We start from the raw sequence: 17,795 nt of genomic DNA, 5'->3' as shown, positions 1-17,795 counted from the left end.
CAAATGTGTATGGTTTATACCTAGGCTCAAAAACTATATATTTGCAAGGTTATTGACATGTATGGAATACATGAAATGTACATTTTGATGTGATGTACATTTGCAAGGCATGTATGGAATACATGGATGGTATGCAATGTACTTTGCAAATCATGCAAAAGAAATATAATTATATAAGTTATATATGGTTTGTATCTGATGTGCACTTTACATGACTATCATGTGGTACATCATTGCTATGAGGTGTTGTTTTTACTCAGTTTATGCATTACAATGCCTTGGTGGTCAAAGCAATGTTGGGTTTTGGTATATGGATGCATCTCTTATGGTTCTAACAGTGATTATCATTCATGTGTGTGGATTATAACTGGTTTGAGTTACTGGAATTTCAAACATGCAGAGGGCAGGAGCACGATTAAGCAATAGGTGCACATGTTGTTTGACCACGATGCTAGGATGTATTCCCAATAGTGGCAATGGATTCTTTGGCAATAGGTGTACTTGTTTGACTACGATGCCAACATGTATTCCTAGTAGTAGCAATAAATTCTTTGGCACATTGTAGTGCAAGTTAATTATTTCAGAGTGTGGGATCCAAGACCCCAAGATATTAGTTGATGCCAAATGCAAAAGTTGTAATTAGTTATGTCCGATAGGTACTAGGTGGTGCCCAGTGTCAGATTTGGGCCTAGACCAATTTATTGGCCATTAATGCCAATTGTGACACTAGAGACTAGGAATTGATTAATTAATGAATGCTAGTCTAAGGGTTAATAACTATTTAGGCATACTTGGGAGACAAATTTCAATTTAATTAGTGGCTAGTGAAATTATTTTTTTGGACACTATAATAATTATTAAACTAATTTGTAAAATTAATATTTTGAAAATTAAATTAATAAGCTGGATTATGTTGAAAAAGGGGATTAGAAGGCTGTCACTTAGCAAAACTTGCCCATGCAAGTGGAAAAAACGTTTTTGGGGACTGATGGAAGTCTATTCTAGCCATTGTGAGAGAGGAGGTTGTTAGGGAAAAGAAGATGCTGTTGATGTGATTTGCAGCCACTAGGGACTAGTCCTATAGTAGTAGGTGACAATAGTTTGGAGGCCTCTCGGTGTAGGTGATAGCAGCCCAAGGTCTTTTTGGTGTAGATGGCAGCATAGAGAAGGGGGCAACAACCTCTCTAGTGGTCCTAAGCTCATGAGAGCTTCCATGGCTGTTTAAGCAAGGTAGTAGCATTTTTTCAGCCTTTCTCACAATGAAACTCTGAAATTTCTCTCTCTATACAGCATTCTCTCTCATTTTTCAGCCATCTCTCAAGTTATCTCAACAAAATCTAGCCATTTGAGTCATCAGAGGTAGAGATATTGAAAAATCTCTATTGTAAATCCTAATTTATAGTAAAAATTAGGGTTTTAACAACCATTTCAGGATGCGTGTTCAGAATTGAATGCCTAGGACTTGAATTCCAACAATTGAAGGCCAATCCCCCAGCAAACCAAGGGGCAAATTGATTTGGAGGCTTGTTGGTCAGTTTTTATAGTAAGAGACACTTGGATTAGAAGAGGAGGTCAGAGGATCTTAGTCGATTTCATCCATTTGCAATAAAAGATAAAGAAATATCAGAAGGAGCAGTAATTTTGGAGCCAACAAGCTGTCCATTGTCTAAGATTGAAGTGGTAAAGTATGCATTTCAATTAATATGTGAATTAATTACTTGCTGTATTACTATTAAATTAGGTTATTACCACTCTATATGAGGAGGAAGGTTGGTTCCACAATGCACATAAGATTGCAAATACTAAATTTATCATTCTTGACTTATCATTTTAATAGTAATACAACAAGTAATACAAATTAATACTTGACTTATCATTAAATTTATACTTGACTTATCATTTTAAATTTATGAATCATAATTTAAAATTGATATTTAACTGTTTACTAGCTTTAAACTATCCATGCTTCTCATGGCCCTCATCATGCGTAAGTGAGTGCAGCAATAGACAAGCTGCTCTAGTTATGTTCTAAGTCGATTGTGAATCTTCGTGTGAATAGACACTTTGGTTTCTCGCATATGCACTTAAGAGTAGTCGCGAGCAATGACTCTCATGGCCAAGGATTGAAGAGTCTCCAATGCATATCCAAAATTTTGCCACCAAAAGAGAGGCTTCACAAGTGGCTCTCTTCTCCAACAAGTGGGAGAAGTAAATGCCATATGCTCTCTTTGATTTGCTAGCATCCTATCTCCTCCAGCGCTACATTGTGGTTATCCATGGAGACCACACAAGTCAAATACGCAAGCTGGTCCAAATGGAGCTCTCTGCTGGCAACTTGTAGGCCGGATGTACCAATGTTGCAAAACCAAGAATAGGCTTATATATCCATGTCCATCTCCTCTCTACTATTTGTAGAACATGTGCACACAATGTTTCTGTGATCACCTTGCAAGCGTGTGCCTCCACCAGGGCAACTCTAAAAAAGTGAACGAGAAGGTCTATGGTGGACCCCTCGTAGTCACTCATACATGACACCCTATAAAAGGAGTCACAATAATAACAATGGCACAGACTTTTTGCCAAAACTGCTCATTGAGGTACAAGCGTTGCATGGCTTGGCCCCCTTTGTCTCATGCTCATACCACTCATTCCATAGAGTGGACACCGTTGTTTGGTATAGGACCGGACCGCACCCCATAAAGGTGCTTCAATAATAACCACATGTAAGCAAAACAAGTTGTAGAAGGCTTCTTCAACTCAAGTGTGCTATGCTCGCAATATATTGCAAGAATCTTTGTCTTTATAGTGAAAAAGATCGCAAGTGATGTTGCTTTGTGGACCACACTCGTCACTGACTTGAGCTTCTCGATGTCCTCCACGAGCAAGTCCAAACAATGACTTGCACATGGAGTCCACACAAATTTAGAAAACTCGGTCTCAAGCAAACGACCCATGCATTGATAATTGGATGCATTGTCGGTAATATCTTGCACCTTAAATGGGCTTGCATACAATCACAAACGAGGATACTCAGGGAGAGGAAAAGAGAATTGACTCTTGAGTTGCTAAAGATTCAAGAATCGACTTTAAGAGAATGAGAGGCTTGGGGGAAAGAGAGGTAGAGAGAGAGGGCCAAGGCTTCATGAATCATGATTATTAAACTATAAAACAAAACGCAAGATTATAAAAGAAACAAATTTAAAAAGACAATGACAAATGTACTTCTCAATGATAGCTTGTCAAATGTGGCAGTAGATGAAGGTGCCTGCTGTCTTTTCCCCCCTCTTGTTGGTGTCTATAGACCGCAAAAAGTAGACGCTAAGTGGACATGAAACAAGTATGTTGATGGTGTTCTGTTTCTTACGATTACTCCGTTTGTTGGTGAGAATGAAGCAACCATATTTTATCCATATAGCCCAACTAGGATCAAGGGATCTACCAATCGCCTGCTTTTCATTAATCTTCTTCATCCTTCACATGGACCCATATTGGCAATGGCTTTTACCATCTTCTTTCATTGCTCTTGCTTTAGGACATTGGATGTAAGATTGCACTTGATCACCATGCGCGCAATCTCAATGTCTGGAAGTCGTTGCCTTTCTCTTAGAAAGGCAATCAACCCACGCATATGACCGGGGATTTGAGAGAGAGGATTGCCTCTCCAATGTTGTATGAGCCTCCACTCTCTACCTTTTGTTGAAGCTGGATGTGAAGTGGACTCCCACCACCAATGGTGGAGGTATCCATCGAAGATAAGCCTACATTCAAGGCTTCCTCATGAGTAGCTAGTTGTTGGTTTTGAGGCACCAATTCCTTCTCCTGTAGTGGATCCCCCTCTCCCATTGGCAAGAACCTTGTTCTCCATGATGCTTTGAGGGATATCCTTGCATGGAGCAACTTGCCTTCCCCCTTGTAAGGGCTTTGTAGCTATACTATGGTGTTGCCACTAGAAACACCTATATAGGGAGTAGTAGTGACTCTAAGCTCTGCTTGGTTTCCACTCCACACATGATTCCCTATACCTAGTGGTAAACCCTCATATGTGCGACATCACGAGGGTGTAGTCCTAGGATGTGCCTATGTAGTATCATTTCTTTCATTGAATAATACAAGAGTATACATTGCTCCCACATATTGTGTTACCTTTCTGTGTCATGTTGAGTGAGTGAACGAGTGTAGGTGCATCACACTTGGTATTAGAGCAACTCTTGCTTGGAGTGAAGGAGTGCTCACGGAAGTAGGAGAGGAGATCCAGTGCCCCAAAGAAATTGTGTCGTGCTGTCCCATGTCGCGCTGACCCTTGTTGTGTAAGTCCCATCACGACGACCCCGGGTACGGTGACCTTGACACTAGCCAATATTTAAAGATGTGACACGACTTCCCCGTGTCACAATGTAACGTGCCCACCTGTTCACTTGTAGGACACGTTTTAGCAGCCCATTAGAAATAGAGTCCAAAAAGCACCGCCCAGCACTCTCACGGAATGTCACGGGGTTTGCGATCTAGGTCTTTCCGAGTCTGCCACAAAGCAGAAGCATTCCGGCCGTTCCCACTTAGAACCGATCTGAATCAGGGTTTTCCTAGTGGTCAAATTCCTAGAATGGTAGCTAGCGTCGAACCCCAGGCGAACTACTTTACGCAGAAATGTCAGGGTCGAAGCGGATTTATGCTGCACTTGGTTTAAGGAGAATGGGAAACGAGAGAGATGCAAGGCTCGACCTCTCTGCCCATAAGGCATAGTTCCATTCCGTTTCCCTAAAACAACATAAATTAGGACTGTAGTATCCTAGATTCTAGGTCATCGTTCCTTGCTGCCAAATTTCTTCGAGAAAAGTTTTCGGCCAACCGGGACCACCCATCCATAGGACGGACCCATGGCCACATCCACCTCACTTTCCTCAGGGTTGCTTTAGTTATCTAATTACCTATCACACTTAGTTTGACACGCAAAAACAACTTTCTTAATTAGCCAATTATTCACCTATTCCTTCACATAATTTAGCACTGACATAGAAAAACAATGTCAAACAAGTTCCTTTTCAACAATTGATCTTATTTATGAGTCTTTGGAATACATCATATAATCTAGCCCGAAGGCTAATCCATAATCTATCCAAAGGCTAATTCATAATCCGCCCGAAAACAATCCAGCAATCCTCAAGGATTACTAATCCAAGTTTCCGCCCGTAGACTAGTATGGAGGCCTTGAGATCCAATCTCGAGTCACGTCGGCCTCTTGTGCAGGACCCGGACGCAAGGGATCGACGGCCAGAACCCCTTCTGGCTTCCAAGTGTCCTCCTGCTCCAAGTAGCACCCACGGAGAGACCTCTTGCAGCGGGTTCGGTCCACGTACCCTGCGTGGCTAACAACCCCCTTGGATAGGGTCAGGCAGACAGTCGGGGGTAATTGACGCTGTCTCTCCCTCCAGGCCTTCAATCTGAAGCATTAATTATTTTTCCATCTTTAGTTCATTGAACAAAGAAGTATAAACAGTGCTCCTAACTGTACAAACACAATTAATCCAGTGGTCGTTTGTTTGGCCAACTGCTAAGGTGTGAATCCTTCTCTCCGAACGCATCCAGCATTCGATTCGGGATCAATTGCGACTTGGCAAGATCCCCTGAGGGTTTTATAAGTTGTGTTGCTAGTTTACCCTCCTTCCTTGGGTTAGGGTTTATACCTTGTTAACCCAAATTAACAAACACCTTAGGTTCCTTAAACTAAGACAGTAAATCCTGGGCAACCTTGTCGCGCTAACTTGATTGGTCAATTTCTTGCTAGGCAATACATAGTTACCCTAACTTGGCAACTCAGCCTCACAGAAGAGTGATGTAGCAGGATGACTACTCATCCTCTTGCAAATTAAACTTGTACTTAGAACCTACCAATCTTGTTCCAAGGAGTGGCAAATCTATCTTGTGATTTAAACACAAAGCCATGCGACGTTGCAACTTGTTGCACGAGACAAGTATCGCACCTAACTTGTGGGATCATTTCTCTCGTCAAACAGCATTCCTTGGTCAAGAAATACGTTTGGTCAAGATGTAGGGTTTGGGATGTCTTCTTGACCCAACCCAACCCTAACCATACTAGGCCAACAACGTTTGGCCCTAGGATTTCTAAACTCAATCGGAAGTCTAGTATTTGGCCAAATGATCCTTAGGATAAAAACCCTAGATCATTCTCGCATTTTAATTAACCCTAACATTCCGTGAATGTGGATAGGATCTTTAGGATTGAAAATATTAAGTCGGTTTGCCGAGTACGATACTAGGCAGAATTTTAGCGCGGCTTGACTGTACCTAGCGTATTGAGGTGATCATCGCTTGAGTTATACCTTTGCAAGCGAATTACTTAATCGATCTAATGGTCTTGCGACAAAAGGTGATCTTTCCTTAGAAGAGATGCAAATACTTTTCCTAAGAGATGTAAATAAATAAATTCAAGATATAACATTCCATGCAAGTATGCCATTCATAGACTATTTCCTTCTATGCAACTATAAAATGTACAATGGCCATTTATTTTCCTTTGCGCTAAAACTATAATGATGCAACGGAACCAAGCTTTAATGATTGACAATCTAGGACTAACTCGTATAGAAACCTACGTTGAGTTTCAACAAGAACTATACCTACAAACCCTTTGTCCCATGCATTGAATTCATGATTTAATATGAAATGCATCTTCTTCTAAAACAACTTCAATAAGGAAGTTCATGCATGAGTGAATGTCATAGGACTATTTATTGACTTAATCCGTTCTACGGCACTTAACCCCACTTAAAATGCAAGCATCCTCGCATGCAACAGGCAAATTCATGGTTTCCTTTTCATGCAATGCAATTCTTTGGACAACATTCAATGGCGTCTAAGATTAACTTTTATATGAATCATGTCCATGGATTTAAATCATAAGTGTAACATGCGACAAGCTCTATCCTTCTTAGCACGATCCCTCTTCTAATTTATGCATTATACATTCAAGGAGATTGCAACTTGGAAGTGCAAGCATTTTTCAAGGGCATGACATGTACTAACTTCGTAAACGAATGGATAATTGTGTTTAAAATTTCCAAATGTATTTAACTCGACTACGTGTATCAAGGACATGCTTAAATGCATTCTTTCCATGTGAAATCAATTTCTAAGTACACGGCCATTACAACAGGTGGTTTTAAGGAAAACCCGCAATGCACGGGAGAACAGGCTTTATGGAAGGTCAAAATTAGAAGCTTCCAAAGAAGCTTCTAATGCTTCTCTGTCTCTGACACAAATGTGGAGAGAGAAGAATTTGATGGAGGAGGGGATGATGATGAGAAAAATGATGGAGATGATGATAATAATGATGATGATGGGAGTCGTGGTGAAGAAGGTGACAGCTTGGCGGACAGCGTGGCGCAGTAGGGCGGTGATGGCGGCAGCACGGTAGCTCATGATCTTCCCTTCCTTCCCCCCCTCAAGCCTAAGGGGGGTTCATATAGTGTGTAGGGGGGGGGGGCGAGATAGCCTCCCACGTGGCTGGCTTGCATGCCTCCTGTCCCTCATGCTTCTCCACACCACACTTCTCTCTTCTCCACTTAGCTCCACTCCCTCTCCCCTGCCATGCATCGGTTGAGGGGAGGGGATAAATACTAAAGAAATTTGCAAAATTTTAACCATTATCCTTTTGCATTTCCTGTAAAGGGTGTTCTCGTGCGGCCTACGGGTTTTTAGCTTCAGCCTCCTACGCTCGATGCGGTGAGCTGTTTATTGAAGCACGGAGGGTAAGCACTTAGCCACTAACATTATTCTGTTGCGGGAGATTACTTAGCACTGCTTTTGTGCGAGATGTGCGGGTTCTAGGACTATTAATATTTCATGGCGGAAATATTACATTCTCTCCCCCTTAGAGGAATCGAGATGTTCTTATCTCGAGAAGAACTGGGGGTATTGTTGATTGAGAGTACTTTCATCCATCCAAGTGGCATCCTCTTCGGGATAATCTTTCCACTGGACGAGGTATTCTCTCAAGGTTCTTGATCTCAAATGCCTCTCCCTAACATCTAAGATCCTGTCATGCCGTAGCTCAAGGACTCCTTGGCTAGGCATTACAACTTGTTGATCATCAAGTACGTGACTAGGGTTAGGCACATACTTTTTCAGTAGACTGATATGGAATACATTATGAACTTTTAGGTTTTCAGGGAGTTGCAGCCTATTAGCATTACGCCCTAGGCACTTGAGAATCTTGTAGGGTCCACAATACCTTGGACTTAGCTTTTTGCATTCACCCAAGGATAGGATACTCTTCTTTGGGTGTACGCGAATGAAGACCATATCACCTTCAAGGAATGATCTATCTTGCCGTTTCAAGTCCGCGTAAGCCTTCTGCCTATCCTTGGCGGCTTGGATGCCTTGTCTTATTGACTTGATTTGGTCATCCATATCTTCTAGCATCTACTTTGAGGCTTCAACTCTTAAGGTTGGATCTGAAAAGTTCAAAGGACTACGACAGTTTTACCCGTACAATGCTTGAAAAGGGGTCATCTGAATGCTTTGTTGGTAGGAAACATTGTAGGCAAACTCAACCAGTGGCAAATATTGAATCCACTTTTTGGGTTAACGGCAGCAGTGTGCCCTTAGCATATCCTCAATGACTTGGTTGACTCTCTCTGTTTGACCATCGGTTTGGGGATGGTAAGCTGTACTGAAACAGAGTTGAGTCCCAATGGCTTCAAAGATAGCCCTCCAGAAATGTGATGTGAGGAGAGAGATCTAATGATTCTTGTGGGTAACCCATGCAGTTTGAATATTTCCTTGATGAACAACCTTGCAATGTCTGAGGCTTTATAGTTTGTCTTAACAAGGATAAGATGTGCAACCTTGGTGAGCATATCCACCACAACCATAATGGAGTTGTATCCTCCCTGAACTTGGGGTAGGCCAACAACGAAATCCATACTAATGAATTTCCATTTCATTTGGGGAATGTCAAGTGGTTGCAATTTCCTGGCATTTTGGCATGGTCGGCCTTAATACGTTGACAAGACAAACATTCAGTGACATATTTGAGAACATCACCTTTAAGCCTCTCCCAATAATAGCTCTTCCTGACTGCATTGACGGTCTTGGCATAGCCATGATGTCCTGAAAAAGGGGAGTCATAGGCTTCCCAAAGTATCTTCTGTTTGAGTGACTGGCTTGTCGGTATACGTAATCTTGTTCTGTAGTAGACAAGTCCATTATTGATAGAGAATTCTAGATACTTTGCCTGTAGCTTCGGGTCTTGATCCTTGATGGGGATCTCCCTTAGCAACTTCTGATAGGTTGGATCATGGCATGCCTCTTTTCTAGCCAGCTCAAGAATTGGGTTGTTTGGCATGGATACCTTTATGGCTAGAGATCTGGCCGTTGATGGATCTTGTAAAATTAGAGAATTCAGAAATGCCTTGCGACTGAGTGTATCGGCAACTACATTCTCCTTTCCAGGTCGGTATTTGATTTCAAAATCATACTCTTCCAGCACTTCAATCCATCGTCGTTGCCTCATATTGAGCTCATTCTGGGTAAAGATCCATTTGAGACTTTTATGATCCATCACTAGGGTAAACTTGTTACCTAGCAAGTAGTGTCTCCAAAGCTTGAGAGCATGGATGACAACTAACAGCTCCAGATTGTGGGTAGCATAGTTCATTTCATGGCTCTTCAGTTTCTGTGAAGAGTATGCTACAGGATGACCTTCTTGCATAAGCACACATCCTAAGGCAAGTGTGCTAGCATCAGTTATCACTTCAAACTTCTTATCAAGGTCCGGAAGTTTCAGGATGGGTATTGATACCAAGCTTTGCTTTAGTTTGTCAAAGCTGGATTGTTCCGTAGTTGATCATACAATTGATGTTTTCTTCTTCAGTAGATCCATTAGAGGCACTGCAATCAAGGCATAGTTTTTGATAAAGACCCTTTACCATCCTGTCAATCCGAGAAAACTACGTATTTCTTTGATAGTTGGTGGTATTGGCCACTCCAGAACGTCTCTGACCTTGGCCGGATCCACTGAAATTCCTTCCATTGATACAATGAATCCCAGATATTCAATCTGTCGCTTGAAAAATGCACACTTCTTCTTTTTGGCATAAAGCTTGTGTGCCCTCATTGTTTCAAGAACAATGCGAAGTTGGGATTCATGATCTTCTTCCTGTTTGGAGTAGACTAAGGTATCGTCGAAGAAGACGAGTACGAAGTCATCAAGATAGGGCCTGAAGATATCTGACCGAAGTCGACTTTCCTCCCAGAAGGAATTTCACCTTAGCAGTTTGCCTGGTACAAGTGACTTCACGACCATTCGCTAATTTCACAAGCAAGGTGGGTGCATCTTTTGTGGCTATTCCTAATCTTCTTGCATAAACTGGTGAAATGAAAGAACGTGTACTGCCACAGTCAATCAAGGTTTTGAAGCTTTTACCTTGATAATCCGATGGAGCCTGAATCACCGAAAATTGGTGATTCGGGCCTTTCTTATGAAGGGCGGCATGAATCGTTGCCCTCTCAATGTCTGCTTCCATGGTTGGGTCTTCTTCATTATGGAACTCCTTGTCAGCAACACTAGCGGTTCTCCCTCTGGCATGGGTGGCGGCTCCTTGGCCACTGATGGTTCTCCGTTAAGCTTGGAACATTGCCTTTTGAAATGACCTGGCTCGTTGCAATGGAAGCAAGGGAGATTGCGGCCATTACCTTGGGTAGGAGCAAAATTATTAACATTGTTGGTTCTAGCTTTCTTCCTTTGTTCCCGACTTTGTCCGTGCGTTCTCTTGGCCTGGGACCTATACACTCCCTTGTTCTGATTCTTATAATACCAAGTCTTGTTATTTCTTGGCTTGGTCTGCACCTCCTGTATTATGGGTGCAGCTCGAATGAGTGCGTCCTGAAGATCTGTTGGGTGCATTGATTCGAGGCGGGTGTTTATAGGTGGGTTTAATCCAGCACAAAACTTCGACACCTGTTGTGTCATATCCATTTGTGGTGCATACTTCAAAAGAGAGACGAACTTTGAATAGTATGCATCAAGGGATAGACCAAGCTGCTTCAGTTCATAGAACTCGTTCATCTTCTGCGTGCGGTAGGCAGGTGGTAGATATCTTCCTCGCACAGCTCTTTTGAGCTTTTCCCAAGTAACTGACCCTTCCGAGATCCCTTGGTCTGTGCATCATTGCTTCCACCAAAGTCTTGCTTCGCCGGTAAGCTTCAATTTAGCGAGCATCGCTTGGTTAGCGGGTGCAGTAGCGGCTGCTTCAAAATAATCCTCCATGGATTTGATCCAGATCTTGGTATCGGTTTGGACGGTTCTTCCCTTGCCATCAAATTCTGGTGGCTTGATTTGCTTGAGAAGAAACTTCTTCTCCTGAATCACGGCCGTACTTGGTGTAGGGGTCGGACTAGGAATCTGCACTTGGGGTTGTGCCTGGGCATTAAAATTCTTTACGTTATAAACTTGCTAACGTTTCTCACATTACATTACATGTCCAATTCAGCTTTTAGCCAAGTGACCTAATCACTTGACTTTTTTATTAATACTCGCAGTCAAGACAATCATTGATAAAAAGTCTATTTCATTCATATGGGTGTAGCTCTTTCGAGTATAATTATTTTTGGGAAGATGGAACAAGCTGATACATTAATTCGAGGAGAATAAGATTGTGTTACATTCAGCTACGGGAACTGAGTAATAGTATGGATTGGAGTCATGGATTTTCAGGAATTGATAGGTCATAGGAAGATTAGGGTATTCTTTCCTTTGGTACCCGTTCTTTTCAGAGCGTCCCAACACCTTGACTCTGTCGGCAGGGATTATTTGAGTCACTTTCTCGTACACATATGTGTTCTGCTTGACCTTTCGACCGCCGACATGTAGGGTTGTGTTTGCGTGAGCCTCAACAAAGATGAATAGCTTCACAATCTTTAGGTCCTCCATCCACTTGATTCTCTTCAAGTTGGTCCGAAGGTACGTAAGTTAGTGGGCAGCTATGTAATAAATTCCTGAATCACTAGTCCATCTTCGTTCCACGTACAGGGGTGAAGGATTGTAGATGTGGTCCAGAATATTCATCATATCGATCCTTCGTCGATAAGTCGAAGCATGCATCGCAGTCATAAACATAACCTGGAACACCAAGAATTTGTTCCATGCTTCAGGACTCAGCAGGTCAGCATCGATAAGTAAGTAAGGAAACGATCTTAATAGCAACATTTGCTCTACATCTCCTCATTAAGTTTTCTTGTAAATATTAGTTCCTCGTTGGTTCGCTCTAATACCAACTGTAACGTGTCCACCTATTCACTTGTAGGACACGTCTTAGTAGCCCATCGGAAAGAGAGTTCAGAAAGCGCCGCACGGCACTCCCACAGAATGTCACGGGATTTGCGATCTAGGTCTTTCCGAGTCTGCCACGAAGCGGAAGCATTCCGGCCGTTCCCACTTAGGACCGACTTGAATCAAGGTTTTCCAAGTGGTTAAATTCCTAGAACAGTATCTAGCGTAGAACCCTAGGCGAACTACTTTACGCAGAAATGTCAGGGTTGAAGCGGATTCATGTTGCACTTGGTCAGGAGAATGGGAAACGAGAGGGATGCAAGGCTCGACCTCTGTGCCCATAAGGCATAGTTCCATTCCGTTCCCCTAAAATTGCATAAATCGGGACTCTAGTATCCTAGATTCTAGGTCATTGTTCCTTGCTGCCAAATTCATTCGAGAAAAGTTTCCGGCCAACCGGGACCACCCATCCATAGGACGGACCCATGGCCACATCCAACGCACTTTTCTCAAGGTTGCCTTAGTTATCTAATTACCTATCACACTTAGTTTGACACGCAAAAACAACTTCCTTACTTAGCCAGGTTCCTTCGCGTAATTTAGCACTGACATAGAAAAACAATGTCAAACAAGTTCCTTTTCAACAATTGGTCTTATTTACCAGTCTTTAAAATACATCATATAATCCAGCCCGAAGGCCAATTCATAATCCGCCCGAAGGCTAATCCATAATCCGCCCGAAGGCAATTCAGCAATCCTCAGGGATTACTAATCCAAGTTTCCACTCGTAGACTAGTATGCGGGCCTTGAGATCCAATCTTGAGTCACGTCGGCCTCTTGTGCAAGACCCAGAGGCAAGGGATTTACGGCGAGAGCCCCCCCTGGCACCCAAGCGTCCTTCTGCTCCAAGTAGTACCCACGGAGAGACCTCTTGCGGCGGGTTCGGTCTACGTACCCGGCGCGGATAACAACCCTCTTGGATAGGGTCAGACAGACAGTTGGGGGTAATTGATGCTGCCTCTCCCCCCAGGCCTTCAACTTGAAGCATTAATTATTTTTCCATCTTTAGTTCATTGAGCAAAGAAGTACAAACAGTGCTCCTAACTGTACAAACACAATCAATCCAGTGGTTTTTTGTTTGGCCAACTGCTAAGGTGTGAATCCTTCTCTCTGAACGCATCCAGCATTCGATCCGGGATCAATTGCGACTTGGCAAGATCCCTTGAGGTTTTCATAAGCTGTGTTGCTAGTTTACCCTCCTTCCTTGGGCTAGGGTTTATATCCTGTTAACCCAAATTAACAAACACCTTAGGTTCCTTAAACTAAGACAGTAAATCCTGGGCAACCTTGTCGCGCTAACTTGATTGGTCAATTTCTTGCTAGGCAATACATAGTTACCCTAACTTAGCAACTCAGCCTCACAGAAGGGTGATGTAGCAGGATGACTATTCATCCTCTTGCAAATTAAACTTGTACTTAAAACCTACCAACCTTGTTCCAAGGAGTGGCAAATCTATCTTGTGATTTAAACACAAAGCCATGCGACGTTGCAACTTGTTGCACGAGACGAGTGTCGCACCTAACTTGTGGGATCATTTCTCTCGTCAAACGGCATTCCTTGGTCAAGAAATACGTTTGGTCAAGATGTAGGGTTTGGGATGTCTTCTTGACCCAACCCAACCCTAACCATACTAGGCCAACAACGTTTGGCCCTATGGTTTCTAAACTCAATCGGAAGTCTAGTATTTGGCCAAATGATCCTTAGGATAAAAACCCTAGATTGTTCCCGCATTTTAATTAACCCTAACATTCCGTGAATGTGGGTAGGATCTTTAGGATTGAAAATATTAAGTCGGTTTGCCGAGTGCGATACTAGGCAGAATTTTAGCGTGGCTTGACTGTACCTAGCGTATTGAGGTGATCATCGCTTGAGTTATACCTTTGCAAGCGAATTACCTAATCGATCTAATGGTCTTGCGATAAAAGGTGATCTTTCCTTAGAAGAGATGCAAATACTTTTCCTAAGAGATGTAAATAAATAAATTCAAGATACAACATTCCATGCAAGTATGCCATTCATAGACTATTTCCTTCTATGCAACTATAAAATGTACAATGGCCATTTATTTTCCTTTGCGCTAAAACTATAATGATGCAACGGAACCAAGCTTTAATGATTGACAATCTAGGACTAACTCGTATAGAAACCTACGTTGAGTTTCAACAAGAACTATACCTATAAACCCTTTGTCCAATGCATTGAATTCATGATTTAATAAGAAATGCATCTTCTTCTAAAACAACTTCGATAAGGAAGTTCATGCATGAGTGAATGTCATAGGACTGTTTATTGACTTAATCCGTTCTACCGCACTTAACCCCACTTAAAATGCAAGCATCCTCACATGCAACAGGCAAGTTCATGGTTTCCTTTTCATGCAATGCAATTCTTTGGACAACATTCAATAGCGTCTAAGATTAACTTTTATACGAATCACGTCCATGGATTTAAATCATAAGTGCAACATGCGACACATAGTTACCAGGAACGGGGAACGGGGAACGGGAACGGGAACGGGAACGGGACCCCCTGGAACGGGGGGAACGCCCAAAGCGAGGGAACGGGAACGGAGGGAACGGTACACACACACACACACACACACACACACACACACACACACACATATATATATATATATATATATATATATATATATATATATATATATATATATATATATATATATATATATATATATATACTCTAGAGAGAGAGAGTCAACACTAGTCTTAGAATCTAGAGAGACAGATCATATCTATTATCAACCATGAATTATAATTCATGAAATTAGACTCTAGAGACATAATAATCAAGTTTCTACTTTCAACAATAATAAAGATTCAAAACATTGTAACCAGCAATGGATTGTCGCATTCATAATTCAACACTGTAATCAACAATGTTGCATAAGTCCAACTGGCAACAAGTGTGCATTGCAAAAACACAAAATATGCACTAAACAGTAAACTTTAAAGCCTAAATAGTAAAGATCCAAGTTACAAGAGCTCCAATTTCCAAGTCAATACTCTAAAGTTCCAAAAGGCTAGCTACTAAGTGCTCTGATTCATGGAAGATGGCTCCACTGTGCCTGAATGCTCATCCTGCTGAACAACATCCTGCCCATCATCATCACCATCATCATCATCGTCATCTTTTTCCCAACATATAAAAGAATTAGCCTTTGCAATCGATGTACGAGCTAGCAAGCGAAGATTGGAGCTCACATAAACTAGGTCATTCGTCTTCATTGTACCAAGACGATTTCTCTTCTTTGAGTGAATGTGATTGAAGGAGCTCCATAGTTGCTCTAAACAAGAAGAGCTAATTGTTTGGCTAAGAATACGAATAGCCAAACTCTGCAACTCTGGAGCTTCTGCCCCATAGTCCTCCCACCATAAAGCAGCCCCAATATTTGTCCTGTCCTCTAGTGCATCCTCTGTACCAAACATCCCTAATGTTTGTCGATATACAAAGAGCTGATTTTTAATTTTGCGTTGCATTTCACGGCTAGGATAAAGCCTTGCAAGCAATGTGTTCCAAGCCTTGACCACCTCAAGGTCTCTTTCTTGCATCTTTCCTTGAAACTCAGGATCAAGCACATATGCTGCAGCATGTATAGGAGAGTCATACTCATTCCATCTGTTGATGCATAACTCCTTGATTTGCTCATACCTATCTGCATTTGGTTCCAAACTCTCCAACCTCTCAATCATGCGATCCATACCTTCATAGATCTTCCCAATGCATGGATCCATGCCATCTACAAGCCTCAACATGTGCATAATAGGATCAACCATTTGGTTGGTGCGATTAACCTCATCCCAAAAATCTCTATCAGAAACATATGCATTACATAACACAGCAGTAGCAGTGGCAGCCCCAGTCCAATTTTCATACTCATCACTAGCAAATAGCTCCCTAATTGCACCTTTGCAATAGTGCAATCGACCAAGCATAAGAAAGTTATATGCAAATCGTGTATCCGAGTATTTAAGAAGTTCTTTGTCACTTCTCTTGCGAAACTCAGCATGCAAGTACTGATGATTACATATAAATGTGATAATCTTGTTGCCTTTCGCAACAAGAGATGCAATCCATGGCAAGTCCCCAATATCCTTCAACAAGTTATTCAAGCAATGCGCCATGCATGGACTAAAGGTGATATGTGGATACATTGCCATTAAAATGTTTCCTGCTGCCCTGTTTGTAGGTTCACCATCTGCCACAAACTGCACTACATTTTCTGCCCCAACAGCCTGCACTGCCTCGCACCACTTGGATGCCAATACATCTGCACTCTTTCCAGTCTCTGAAGCATCATGACTACCAATGAAGTATACATCTCCACGAGAATATGGAACAATACCATGTATGGACCTATGGCGTGTGTCACTCCATCCATCTGCTATCAATGTCACTCCATTTCTTACCCATTGATTGCGAATATTTGCTGTTGCAATCTCTATGGCTACTTTCTCCTTTTGAAGCAATGTAGTCCTGATAGTTTCTGATGAAGGGGGCTTATATATGGGTCCATACTCTGCAATCTTTGTCACCATATTTAAAAAATAAGGTGACCTGGCTGATTTGAATGCAATAAGGTCATGGTAAAAAAAGCGTGCCACTGCTGCATCTGTTTCCTCTTTTTTCTTTGGTTCCCATGAAGTGTGCAATGAACTCTGTTTAGCACCACGGCCTGTTGCCATTGATTGCCCACGAGAAGGCTGCGTAGCCACTAATCCTGGTGGTCTTCTGCATGAAGCACCATGCCCTGCTGGTCTTGGAGTCCATGTTGTTGGATCCACTGCTATATTTGGCGTCCTCCTGGTATGTGAATTTCCCATAGATGTGGCTATGCGGTCAAGTAACTCCTGCCTTTTCTCAATTGATACATTGGTGCAAAAACGCACCTCTTTCTCCTCCTCATGTAGAAGATGGGCTCTCACTTTATCAGCCCCACTAGTGCGAGCATAAGGGCAAAGTTTGCATTTCCAAGGGCGAGCCCCTCCACCTCTCAATGGCACCCCCGCATCTACCTCATCCCACCATGACCAAGTAGTGCTTCGACTTCGTCCAGTTGTTGACGAAGTACCTGCTGAGGATGATGAAGATCCCATAGATGTCAATGCTGCCATCTCTATAGAAGTGACAAATAATCAGTAAATTGTAAACTTCAATGAAATTAGTAATTACAGAAATTTGCAGCCAACATTTCAACATCCATGGGTCAAAGTTCAATGAAATTGCAAAAAATTTCAACCAAGGTCCAAAGTGTACCGTGTGCCGCACGCGACGTAGGCGGGAGACTCAGAGGCAGGTGGGAGAGTCAAAGCCGAGCAGCCTGCAGGCGGAGGAGCAGGAGCAGGCGGAGCAGGAGCAGGAGTAGGCGGGGCAGGTGCACGGAGCAGGCGGAGGAGCACGAGCAGGCGGGGCAGGCGCAAGGGA

The 17,795-nt window shown here is 42.4% G+C and overlaps 1 protein-coding gene across 1 annotated transcript in view; it reads left to right on the top strand.

Annotated features, from left to right (window-relative positions):
• The window catches only part of LOC148013493 (uncharacterized), a 60,075-nt gene that overhangs the window by 13,294 nt on the left and 28,986 nt on the right, over window positions 1–17,795 (top strand). The window lies entirely within an intron of this gene.

This window comes from Lygodium microphyllum, chromosome 26 (assembly GCF_053477565.2).
Source record: "Lygodium microphyllum isolate KBCC chromosome 26, Lygodium_microphyllum_v1.1.10, whole genome shotgun sequence".
Classification (NCBI taxonomy): domain Eukaryota; kingdom Viridiplantae; phylum Streptophyta; class Polypodiopsida; order Schizaeales; family Lygodiaceae; genus Lygodium; species Lygodium microphyllum.
Note: the sequence above shows the minus strand (reverse complement) of the source record. Positions and strands in the feature narration are given on the sequence as shown.